Here is a 14300-nt window from a genome sequence, read left to right as displayed (position 1 = left end):
TCATTGCAGCCATTTCTTGGATGTCACTTTTGATTTCACAACTTTTTTTCATCCAGGCTTTTTTAAGGCTGTACCATTTTTTACAGCTTGATTTTTTTTGTGTGGATAAGTAAATACAATAAAAAATAGGGCATTATAATACTGTCTTTGTTTTTATTTATTTATTTTTAATACATGTATGTGAGTGCATGTGTGCATGTGTGTGTATGTATGGAGTCTTCACTGCATAGAGCTACTGCTACTAAATACTGTATCAATATAATAAATTTTACAGCTATATTGTTAATGGTCACCTGGACAAACTGTAGATAGCAATTTCTGGTCATTTTATACAACTGTATCTATATAATTATAGCATGGAAGAGGGAGGTTAGTATCGCATGGTAAAGTGGGACATAAGGACACACTATGTAGCTGAGGAAAGCCTATGCATTCGGGTGTGACAGACAAGTGTGTATTTTACAGGAACCAAGAAAATGCAATTTTCACACATTCGTACATCAGTAACAGCTAAATGTAAAATTAATAGCTCTTTTCTGTGAAACATTCCTCAAAGTGGAACATCTTCCATACCAAATTTGAGCTAAATTGGTTTAGCCATTTTTCAATTTGCATCTTCATATTTTTCTTCACCTTTTCTTTTCTCACCACTTACAAAATAACTCGCACTAACCTAACTGAATTATTTTCAAATTAGAGGTTATGTTATAGTTAAACCCCACCACAAGTAGGATATCGTTATCAACCCAAGGCAAAGAGAGGTGTTGATAACTAGATATCCAACGAGTGCAGGTGGGGTGTAAGTTATAGTTATATCCCGGTACGAGGGTGATATCATTGTTATTACACGAGTCCGAGGCAGAGCCGAGGACGAGTGTAATAACAATGATATCATCCGAGTATACGGGATATAACTGTTTTATATCCCAGTGCACGGGAGTGCGCAGAAGTTTACGGATAGTAAATTAAGTTCCGGTTTGAGTTCCTGTCACTGTGCTCAAGATTTCGTCCGAATTGTGTGGAGATTCTACTTCGTAGCTACAAGAGAGACCTTACATACTGCCTACAAACTGTAGCGAAGGGCGGTGTTATGAAGCAGCGGTTCCAGGTACGATTCGCCTTCGTCAGAAATTGGTATGGTGGTGTCGCGTGGTGTGCAAGAGAAAAATAAAGACCAACAAGTGGCTACCATAGTCCAAGATAGAACGATGAAGCTAGAGGAAGTTAGTTCTTCACCATAGTGACCGTTGGGAGTGATTGCTGGAGCGAAAATCGTCACGGACTATTCTTGACATTTGTTAAACTAGCTATCACGGTATTGGTAACTTGTAGTGTTATTGTGTAAAGGATTAACAGTTTTCTTGTAAGATTTAGCTAGTTTTAAGTGCTGTATTGGTGTGTTTTGTATCAATATTTCCTTATTTGGCTCTTTGTTCCATCGATAAACAATGCCATTCGCGGTTATTATGATGTCACGAAAGAGACTGAGTGGCTCCGCAACAGGGTGATAAGTTAGTTATCACTGGGTGATAACTAATATATCGTACAGTAGCAGCGCCGCTCTGTCTAGCTGTATGGTAGTTATAACCCAGCGCGGCGCTTTGATACTCCCACGCACTGGGGTTTAACTAGCTTCTATCCCACACTTGGAAGTAATCAAGTTCATAAACAATGTGTTAATAAGCATGTCAGTTGTGCATGGCTTAATTGTTTGCTGAATATGTAGTTTTTGTAATGGTAAGGCTTCAATTTTTGCTAAAATGTAGTTTTATAGTGTGTATGGCTTCAAATTTTGCTGAACTTGTAGATTTTATAGTGTGTATGACTTCAGTTTGCTTTGATTGCACTTCTTTTAATGTGTAATTTCCATAATATGTACTGGGTTTTAACTACCATACACTCCTAGTTGTTTACTTTGATATATGGCTTCTGTGGGATAGAAAACTTGCATATTATATAGCACATGTACCTTCTAATTTGTGTGTAGATTTGTAAAAGTGGTGTGCAAAGTTACGAACAATTTTTAAAATTACAAGTACAATTTTGTCATGCCTGCAGGATAAACTACTGACAGAAACAAGTTAGAAATCGGTATTCAAATAGGCTGACCATCATAGTGCGACCTTTATGATTTAAAAGTACTTGGCTAAAGAGACAAAAATACCAAACAAGCGAAATAAGTGTGATTGAGATACTCTAATAGAACAGTCACCAAGAAATAAAAATAATAACATGCAATTGAAAAATAGTTCAAGGTTTCAACCAGGGACCTCAACACCTATATGCTAAACCCTTTACCACTATGCTACTGCTGTCAGTTGTTCACCTATACTAGCATAAAATTTCATAGATCTATCCATGGAAACTCTAGAAAATTCTATGTGCAGTTGTACCACAAAACTGTTTTTTTTTTTTTAAATAAACAGTCAGGCTTTATACCAAACATACATAAGTCACATCATCGAGATACTCTAATAGAGCAGTCGGCCTTGCTGTGATTTGTTGTCACCAAACCTTTAGCAATGTAATAGAAATCTGTATAAATATATATATCAATGAATTCTAACATGAGAACCAACTATACATGCGTATACCAAGCATGTTATGAGATCCCTTTAGCTTTTGAGCATGCAGTAATATACATGTGACACTCAGCAACTAAAGTAATACAAAAATTTATTTTAAAAGAGTACAAAAGTTGGTCTAGTTCTTCTGTTTACCCGTAGGAAAAAAAGTCAACATAGCTTTACAAATATGAAAAGAAAATTAGACAACTACCCCTCTAGGGACCTGCAAGGAGGCTAACAAAAGCCTGTGAAGCAGGGAGTCAGAAACCTGTAACTGATATTATGTCATTAAATAAATTTGTTACTAGTATTTTAAAAATTGTTAATTTAAAAATGAGGTAGGGATCTATGCAATAAAAAGTAGTGAAACAAGAGATGAATGATGGTATTACAGCATAGCTCAATGGGAAAGTCCCTACTTTGGCAATGAGCAAAATTATAGCTAATGTGCCAAAGTAGGGACTTTCCCATCAAGCTATGCTGTAATGCCATCATTCATCTCTTGTTTCACTACTTTTTATTGCAAAGATTCCTACTTCATTTTAAATTAACAATTTTTAAAAATACTAGTTTGTTTAGTTTTTGTTGTAGCACAGCTAGCTAGTTACAGTTTATTAAAGTACGTACTGTGCCAAAATTGGAAGCACATAGGCGGCTAAGGATCTGCCTATTATGCTCAAAATTTTACCTATTATGCTATGCTGCACTGCCCTAAAATTTTACCTATTATTCCCAAGTTATGCTCAAGCTTTATGCCTCATATTTCCCATATTTAAATTTGCAGTTATGGGTACATAATAAGTGGCTGAAGCACACCTTTGCTCCTCAAAATACATGTGACAGAAAAAGATCGATATACTCTAATAGAACAGTCAGCTACCTGATTGTTCTATTAGAGTTATTGACTGTTCTATTAGAGTATATGATATGTATTTTAATCATCAAGCCATATGGTTCAAATATTCTTTCTATTATGCTAGCGTTATGCTCAATGCTTTCAGGCACCTATTATGCACATAATTATGCCAGCATAATTGGAGGGTCCCTACATAGGCCCGTATTAGCATGCATAGCTTACCTTTGAACGTAGTAGCAGTGGTGCTCAGACCTATGACCTGTCTCAGTACGATGATCCACGTTCTATTCACCCCAGCCGGAAATTGTTCAAACGAACAGGCCCTTTTAGTTGTCTGGAGTTTAGTCTCAACTAACAGGATGAAGTAATACAATTTCCACTCGAGTACTATCCAATTAAATGAATCACTGACTCGCTGATCTCGCCATCCGGCACTGAGTGGCTGAGTTAGTGTGTTCAGAGGAACAAGCCGTCAAGTAACAAATCTCTTCGTCAATTGCAGTCCAGGCGTTGGCAAAAAAAGTCGAAGTGACAACTCAGCAGCCTTAACGTTTCATGTGCAACACTTTAAGCACTCCGCTCTTTCAGCAGCATAAGCACTTTCTGAAATAATTTGGTGGCGTCTACAGAAAAGTGTTGATATGGAAAATTAAAGCTTTGGTATGGTTTCGATGCTTGAAGAAGAAGACAACCAACCTTATTGAAGATAAAAGGAAAGACAAGGTGCACAGAGCGTACACTCATCAGAATCCCAAAAGGCACATCCCACCGGTGAGTTTGTTATTGTGACGTAAAATGGTGACTGTGCGCTGCTTTGTTTAGGCTCTAGGCTTGTAACTGTGGTCAGGCAGTGAGTGAGGCAGTGAGACTAAAATTGGAGTTTTTGGTAATTTTTAAAATTTTATATCCGGCCACCTGTAAGTGTTTTGTTGTATTTAATGCTGTTTTATGAAATATATGGTCTAGTACTATTCTGTAAAGGTGATTTTCACCACATAAAATGTATGTAGGATGATTTTTAAAGGGGTACGACAGTACCATTTGATGTTTCAAGTCAAGTGACAGTATATTATTGCAGCCATTTCCCTTTGATATCACATTTTTTTATACCAGCTTATGATTAATTTGGAAGGCTGCACCCTTTTTCACAGATTGGATTACACACAGGGTAACCAGACAATCATTTTAACTCAAGGACTAACAGAGGTAAGTGATTGAGCACACGAGGTAAACTAAACTGTTGAGTCCATTGAAATTTTATGGTCATCAATTTATAGTCATACACTGGCCAATGGCCAACCTCATAACACCATTTTATCGCTCAATGATTTCAATAACCACATAGCCTGCGATACCTATGAGATTAACTTCTGTATTGTTGTAATGTTGATGCACCACCACATGTTACACAACCTTTTTCCTTTATCATGCTTATGTGTTGCTTATATGTAAATGGTTATACACTTGCATACATATAGTGACACACATCTATGTGTATACCTTATGCAATTACAAGAGGAAGTGATGTTTAAACCACAGCAACTGAGCTGTGAAAAAAGGGTGTGACCCTCAAGGAGAAAAAAGTGAAATCAAAGGTGGCTGCCAATGAAATGGCTGCAAATGAAGGTATTAACATTATTGCAGCCATATCTTGGCCGCCACCTTTAATTTCATATTTTTCACCATGGAGGCTGCACCCTTTTTCACAGCTTGGCTGTTTGGTTTAGATCATACTATACAGTTGCAAAATTATACACAAAAATAGGTTAAATAGACACAAACAGAACTCCCTCAACTATCCGACTCTCTTGGTACCGAGACACGTGTTCAGATGATCAAAAAGTTTAGATAATTGAAGGGCATTCATTATATATACAGAGCCCTGTTCAATTACTCTAATAGAATGCACACTTTAGACACAAAGACATTCTAATACAACAGCCATTTAATCGCTTGGATAACCAAGTGTTCGAATAATCCAAGGTCGGATAATTAAGGGAGCACTGTAGTCACATACATATCTTTCTCTTGTTCCTGTAGTAAAGGGAAAAAAAGATAAATAAGTAGAAAACACCATAGTATGGCTTTGATGGTTGCAATTGCAACAAGAAGTGTTAAGCACCTATACCAAAATAGCCAAACTGTGAAAAATGATGTAGCATCCAACACAGCCAGGGTGAAAAAGTTAAAGGTGGTGGCCAAGAAATGGCTGCAACAATGTTAATGCCAATGATCATTAAATGATTGTCATTAGCATCATTGCAGCTATTTAATTGGCTGCCACCTTTGATTAAAAACCTGGCCTTTTGGGTGTCACTAACATTGTTGCAACCATTTCTTGGTCACCACCATTTCACAGCCTTTTCACCCTAATTTTTTTAGGGCCGCACCCTTCACAGCTTGATTGTTTTGGTAAAGTCTCAAAGTGTTATGCACACACCTGGTATACGAAGTGTTAATGGTTCACTATTATAGTCAACACCACCAATGGTTGCAGTACAAGTAATGGTACCAGCATCCTCTGCAGTTAGATCATTACCAGTTACACTTTGTGTTGTCTGACCAGTAGGAAAACATGTTGGAGTAGTATGACGATCATTAGTAAAACATCCCATAGTGTTCCACTGGTAGGTAGCATCAGCTGATGGCAAGGGGTCCACCATACATGTCAGAGTGACACTACTCAATATGGGATAGTCAAATGTGTTAAGAGATCCATCAACTGGTGTACCAGCTGGATTACTGACTATGGTGACTGTGTACTGACCATCAACACCTAAGATCACATATCAACATGGTTAATCTGCGTTTTCATACTTGATGGTATGTATTATTACTCTTCCATATATTTATGTTACACTATAGTGAAACATGAATAGTAATGAAAGAGTAATAAATAGGGCTTAGTGATATTGCCATTTTAGTATCACGATCAATGCTAAAGCCACTATTCATGATACTGAATAGTTCACGATACTTACAAATAAGTCAATCATAGCTGATGCTACATAGTGTATTGCTCGGAATTCCTGCAGGAAGTCTTTAAAGGTAGCATCAAACTAGCCACTATCATCCTTGTTTACAGTAACAGTTATTGTAACACATACTATGAGGTTATGTTATAGTGTTCACACCTCTGCAAGGGTAACCAGATTATGACTTACAAGGATTCTTAGCCTAGTACTGCATAACAAATGGATTTTAATAACAATAATGTACAAGCATGGTATCATGATAGTTAATAACAAAATATCGATACTTTCAAAATGTTGCGATGTATCGTTAAAACAATATTATCGCTCAACCCTAGTAATAAAAATTATTAAGTATTAAGTAGCAATCCAAGTAATAAAAAGTTGTGAAACAAGATACATGCATCATGATATTACAACATATCTATATTGGAAGTACTCCCTATGTAAGCATGTCATTACATTAAAAAGTAGGGATTCATCCACACAACTATAATACCACCATCCATTGTATCTTGCTTCACAACCTTTTATCCACTTTATTAACTTAATAATAATATTTTAGTATAATAGTTTGTTATATACTCTTTTGCTATATAGTTACAAAGTACAGTGTTATAGTTACTTTTGGTAACACCCCAGGAAAAAATTTAATGCTCTGACATTGCAAATAATAGGTATTTTGACTCCTTCAGCAGCCATGCATTGCATCATTGTTAAGCCAAACATATAATGAATTTATAATAACAACAAAAATTAGGAATTTTACAGGGATCAAAGAAAAAAAAGTAGTGAAAGAAGGGAAACAAAGAAGGTTGCCTATACCTCCAGATATACTAGTGGACATTAAATCCCTAAATTTTGGTCTATACCCTTGACTGAAGGGATTAAATGTTCACTACTATATCTGCAGGTATAGGCAACCTTCCTTTTTTTAGTTAGCTTCACTACTTTTTCTTTGATCCCTAATCCAACTTAAATTCCTAATTTTGTCCTTCTACTTTGTTTTCTTTTTTACAAAATAATTATGACAAATGAACTGCATTACAAAAAGAATGGTACCAGGCATGTCATAAAATGAATTTTGAGTCAGAACTTATACATCCCAACAATCGATTACATAACAGAAGGGAGGTTGCAAATGAGCTTTGTTTTCAGCTATGCTCTGCCTGTTACACAGCATTACAAATGAAAAACAGTATGAGAAGTGTCTCTGTGATCAATCCAGTTGCTATGGAAAATATGGGCGATAAACATGCATAATAGCCAACACAGCCACAGGGAAGCCACATTGTGCTATTGTGAATCAACACCTTGCGCTGTCAGTGAAAAGAACTGGAACACAAAGGAGGACAAAGGAAAGTACATGATGCAAGTATTGTACATACTGTGGTTGGCAAAAAGGCACATCTCAGGACAAAGTGACATCGAACAGTGAAGAAACCAGGCCCATAGCCTTATCCATTGTCAAGCTATGCTTGGCTAGAGTCGGTCAACATAAAATTGTTAAATTTTTTTTTTTCAAATTCCATAGAAACTTTTTGGAAGGGTTTGGGGTTGTGTACGTGTATGTATAGGTGTATACGTGTATGTATAGGTGTATACGTGTATGTATAGGTGTGCGCGTGTGTGCGTGGTGTGTGTGTGTGTGTGTGTGTGCATACATGTGGTGCCTGATGGGCAATGGCTTTGCTAGCTAACATAACTGGTGCACAGTGTTTTTCTTGTGGTGTCTCGTTCTGACTTGTCAGTACCCACTCAAAGAGCTCTATATTTTGTACTATTGCGGTTTTTCAAGCCCTTAGTGTGTAACTTTCCTGCACGAGTAGCTGAGTTGATGACAGTTGGTTGTTTGAAAGCTGCTGGTTGTTTCTAGACTATGAAGATTATTGACTCAGTCTGCCATGAGGCAGAAAGACATCGATCCCTGTTTGAGCAGGCTGTTCGCATCGCTGTCTCCTGCTCATGCAGGATTTTTAATTCTAGAACCTCCCCAGACTGGGATCTATCGGTTTGCCCAAACTGAACTTTTCTGCATGCTATAATTATTACTATTGCATTGTAATTTTGATAGTGTAAGTCTTTCCAGGGCTCCTGTACTGTCCACCCAGTGCATGGTACCCCTGAGTCTAGACCCCTGTACTTATGTTGTAATTATCTTAACAAAATAAGAGTCAACTAAAAGCCATGCAGGATAATCAGAAGAGAAAAAAGTCATACAGACCACATTTTCAACAGAATAACCACCGAGGGAGAGGGTATGGAGGAATAAGACCAACCTATTGGACATGCCAAGAAGAGGGACATTTTCAAGCTGACTGTCCTTTAAACTACAATAGGCCAGTTGGACCAGTGGCCAACTGGCCAAGGGACAAGAGTTAAGCCACTGGACTCCCCAACCATATACCTATTGAAGTAAGTACAGGTAGTTTTAATGTTTTCACTATATTTTATGTACGTGGGCAAATGGGTGACATGTCTGTCCAGTTCCTTATAGACACTGGGGCAGCAGTATTGGTGGTACGCTGTGATACATTGAGTGAGTTATTGCAACTGCAGGTTACCCCTATACGTGTGGCCACATTTGGAGCCAATAGCTCACCCTTAGATGTAGTTGGCCAAATAGTAGTGTATATTGTGATCGGTGAGCACAAATATAGCCAGATTTTCACAGTAGTTAAACAGTTGTCAGTTGCTGACATTAGGTGCAGATTCTTTTAGTCTAGCACAGTGCTTTGATAGACTGTAGGAACAGTAGCTTACTACTAGCTGATCGACAGGTAGCAGTCCCTATTAAAACTATTGGCACTTCTCAAGCACAGCCAGTGGTGACTACTGTCAATGCATTGATTATGCAAGAGATCCCTCAAAAGCCATTCAATGTAAACTTAAGAGTTGTGATGTGCTGAGTGCAGAGGGACTCATGGAACCCCTGCAGCATGGAACCCCCTTCCTAAACACATCTCAGTTGGCCGATCTGTGAATGTCGTCACAGAAGCTCATGATACCTGTTGTAAATTTGGGACCTTATCCAATTAAAATTTATAAAGACACTCATTGGCATCATTCACACCAAGACACAAGGTGTACATTGTAGAGCAAGAAGATGTTTAGCCTCAGGAACCATCTTTGCAATGCCAGAGTCCTGATGTCAATCGACACATCTTACAGAGGATCAGAGTGACCAGCTACAGTCCTTGCTTTCTGAATTTACTGATGTATTTTCTGCTCCAGAAGAACCTATCCACTCCCCAGAATCAACAAAACTTTAGATTCATTATCTGGTGCCACCTACTTTACTACCTTAGATTTGGCATCTGAGTATTGGCAAGTGGAAATGACAGAACGCGACAAAAAAACACCCTTTTCTACTCCATATGGCCACTACAACTTTAATGTGATGCCTTTCAGGCTTACTAATGCGCCCCCTACATTCCAACACCTAATTTAATGTGTCCTTTCAGGTCTGACGCTTAACAAGCGCCTAATCTATCTAGATGATATTACTATTTTCTAGCACAACCTTTGATGAACATGTTACTCAGTTAAGGAATGCGCTGCAGTGACTTTGAAATGCCTTCTTAAAATTAAAATCAAGCAAGTGTTGCTTTGCTCAGAGTTCTGTCAGGTATTTAGGGCACATATAGTCTCTGGAAGGGGTGTTCATGTTGACCCTAAAAAGGTGGAAACTGTCTCTAATTACCTTATCCCAAAAGACTTAAAGGAACTCAATCACTTTCTTGGTTTAACTAGCTATCGCCGTTTTATAAAAGGTTATGGAAAAATTGCAATTCCACTGCATAAGTTAAGACAAAAAGACAACAACTGTTGTTGGAATGACAATTGTGAATAGAAGTTGAAACAGTGATTAGTGAGCTCCCCAATTCTGTCTTATTAGTCCAGTCATTTTATGGAAAATAAGGGGTCAACCTTTAACTAATTGCAACACAAGCTTTCTTAACAGTTCCTAGCACAGAAAATTGTACTCTATAACATATCAAAAGTCCTAAGGAATCCCATGACGGGAAAGTGACCTTTTAGTGACCTTTTACAGCCAATTTTTGGCAAAAATTGAGAATTTTGCCTATATTTCATCCAAATATCAACCAAATTGGTCAAATGTGGTATCAAATGAATGGTCTCACTGAAAGGAACAATGTGATACTTATTTGAAGTCAATAGCTCATTTCGTTCAGAAGTTAGAGCCATTTAACTGATCAAAAAATTGGCCGCCCACGCACTTAATTAAATTTAAGGTTTTCACTATAGTAGTGTTCTTTTCTTGACTGGAAGCACACTTTAAGCTGTGGTAAAAGACAAAAAATGACAAAGGAGATTTGTGGCACTTCAGGACTTGACTGTTACCATGGAAACCAGTCTGTACTATTGTTAGCTTGAAGCAGTTACACACTGTATATAGGCCTAACACACAGATCCACCAATTATATTGCAAACTGTACAATTTTGAATTTGCTATGCAAAGGTGGCTAGTATATGGGAAGAAACCATGCTGATGTAATGTATCGATGAGGAAGCGTGATGCATACTGGTGATGCAGTTGCACACCCAAACCAACTTGTAAAGGTACCAATAAAACTCTGGGACGAGCTGCCTGCATTATAGCTTGCCCAATTGAAGCAATTTTCATCTGGTTTTCTTTTCTTGTAATTAAACCTGTAAGAAACAATCTCAGAGACTCTGGTAAAAAGTTGATACATACATCAGATCCTAGATTTTCAAAGCCTGGGTAAACAGAGTTAGATGTTTTCACTGCTTTAATGTCTTCCCTGATTAATTTGGCTGCGGTTTCTATTATCCTCATCTTTTCCTTTTCAGAATCAGTATCATGATGGCAATAAAATTCATGGAGGATTGTCTTGGCTTTATTTCTAAAAGTAACAACATTTGGTTTACCATTGATCTCCGTCTCAATAATTCTATCTCCAAAATGTTCTTTGAGCTTTTGCTGCATATATTGATAACTGTAAGCACCTAGCTCGCTGTCAACCATACACTCTTCCATGTGTTGGATCAAATCATAAATAGTAATCTGTTCATCATCATTTTCTTCAAGGAATTTGGTAGTCTCAAGAAATGCATCTGATTGTTGCTTCTCTTGTGGTCGACCTAACTTCACCTTTTTTGAAGTATTCCCTTCTGATCCATGAGCCAAGGGCATGTTTTTCATGGTGCGAAAATTGACACTGCACACTCTATGATAGACTGCATCAGCTGCGTGTAGATCATGAACTTGTAATACTCTAGCCTGTACTGCATTTGCCCAATCATCCCCCCTGTCATGACACACTGCTAGAATTGTGGCTCTCATTTCAACTGTTCTTGCAGTTACAACTTCTGAAGTTTTTCTTTTTTTGTCAACAATTGCTGGTTCACCACAAAAGAAGCAGTCAGTGCCAAAATTAAATTCCCTCTGTGTTGACCTAAGCATATGCTTACCAGTGTTTGTAGCTGTTGCTGTACCTGGTTGTTCTTCTTTCACTCTTAAAGTTTTAGCTATTTGATCTGGTTTACAATATTGGCGGCGACATTCCTGGTGTACCAACTGTCCAGGTACGCAATGCACAGTGTCTCTTCTTTCTTCACTTGCCTTATTGATGCTTGCACATCCCTTTTCTCCTAGGGTAACTTTGGATAATGCTTCTATGGGTAGATTGCAAATGACACACTCTTCTAGTACCTCCATGTCTTATCCATTGAGATCAGAGGATAGCACTCTAGCTATTCAATTGTCTTATAAAGCTTGCTAAATAATAGAATAAGAAAATTTAATGTGCAAGGATTGCATGAAGAATAAAACCTAAAAAAACAAATTAATGGCCATGCACAACAATGTCCAAGTAAATTAAAAGGCATATATAGCAGCCTTAATGATTAAATAAAAATATATGGCTACTATGACTAAAATGTTTGAATTCTTGATTTCACAAATCTTATTAACACAAATACAAAAAGGTTGGCAGCAGTCACTAGTTGGCAGAAAAATACAGTATTGATTTTGATTCTCATACCTGAAATCTATTGCTTTAGTCTCTAATATTCTACAGCAATCAAAAGAAAGACACTGTTTTGCTTCTTTTTAATGCCAAGTAAACAACACCATTAGTTATCATGGCAACAGTTATTGGAGCATAATAATCCCAGCTGTGTGATAGTGATAGTTTTCTACCTCTATACTACAAGAAAATTAGCTGACATTGCTCTGCAATTAGTTGGACACTAATAATTAATATATGCTGAAACCTTTAAAGCTGAGCATTTTGCTGACAGCTGAATGTGATTTGTTGACATAAATGTGCTATATAAATTTTATTTGAACTTCCCATATACTAGCCCCCTTTGCATAGCAAATTCAAAATTGTACAGTTTGCAATATAATTGGTGGATCTGTGTGTTAGGCCTATATACAGTGTGTAACTGCTTCAAGCTAACAATAGTACAGACTGGTTTCCATGGTAACAGTCAAGTCCTGAAGTGCCACAAATCTCCTTTGTCATTTTTTGTCTTTTACCACAGCTTAAAGTGTGCTTCCAGTCAAGAAAAGAACACTACTATAGTGAAAACCTTAAATTTAATTAAGTGCGTGGGCGGCCAATTTTTTGATCAGTTAAATGGCTCTAACTTCTGAACGAAATGAGCTATTGACTTCACATAAGTATCACATTGTTCCTTTCAGTGAGACCATTCATTTGATACCACATTTGACCAATTTGGTTGATATTTGGATGAAATATAGGCAAAATTCTCAATTTTTGCCAAAAATTGGCTGTAAAAGGTCACTAAAAGGTCACTTTCCCGTCATGGGATTCCTTAGGACTTTTGATATGTTATAGAGTACAATTTTCTGTGCTAGAAACTGTTAAGAAAGCTTGTGTTGCAATTAGTTAAAGGTTAAATCATAAAATGACAGGACTATATCCAGACTTTTCACTACCATTTATCATATCAGCTGACGCATCGGATGCAGCTGTAGGCGCAGTTTTAAGCCAAGTCAAGGATGGTAGGGAGTGTGTAGTAGCCTACTGAGTCACCAGCTTCAAAAAGCAGAATGTAATTGTTCAACCACTGAAAAAGAAGTGTTAGCTATAGTAAGTGCAATCAAGGAATTTTACCCTTATTTATACAGGTTCCGTTTTACCCTGGTTACAGATCACAACCCCTTGACAACTTTAAAAGGTGTCAAAGACTATGGAGATAGGCTAACACGTTGGATGTCATTTTTACAACAATTCACGTATGACATTGTGTACAGACCTGGTAAAGCTCACAGCAATGTAGACACTTTATCTCACATCAGCTGTAGTTCAAGATGTGTGTCCACTAGACAAAATTCAGCCAGAACAAGCTAAGAACAAACAGCTGCAACCACTATTACTTGCTCTGGAGAATCAACAGCCTTTGCCTGCTTCTCTGGCCCCTGGGTTGAAACAAGTATTCCTCCTTAATGGAGTAATTTGTCACCACTTTGGCAATTCAAGTGCATCATCCATTACAGAAATTTCTTTGGACATAATGGGTCTCCTACCAGTTATTAATGGTGGTAACAAGTATATTTTAGTTGCTACAGACCTGTTCACAAAATGAGTTGAAGCATTTCCAATAAAAGAAACATTGACTGTCGCTTTGTCTAATGTTATGTATGGTTGATGAAGTTGTGTGCTGTTTTGGAGTTCCGACAAGCATCCATAGTGACCAGGATGCAAACTTCTGCAGTGAAATCATTGATACCATGTGTAAATGTTGGGTATTGAATGCTCACAAACATCTGCCTACCACCCTCAAGGGAATGGACAGGTGGAGAGGTATAATAGAACCACGGAAGCAATGTTAGGAAAAGTTGTGCAGGCTAATAATCAGAAGAACTGGGACAAACAATTGCCAAAAGTA

The sequence above is a fragment of the Dysidea avara genome, chromosome 5 (assembly GCF_963678975.1).
Source record: "Dysidea avara chromosome 5, odDysAvar1.4, whole genome shotgun sequence".
Taxonomy (NCBI): domain Eukaryota; kingdom Metazoa; phylum Porifera; class Demospongiae; order Dictyoceratida; family Dysideidae; genus Dysidea; species Dysidea avara.
Note: the sequence above shows the minus strand (reverse complement) of the source record.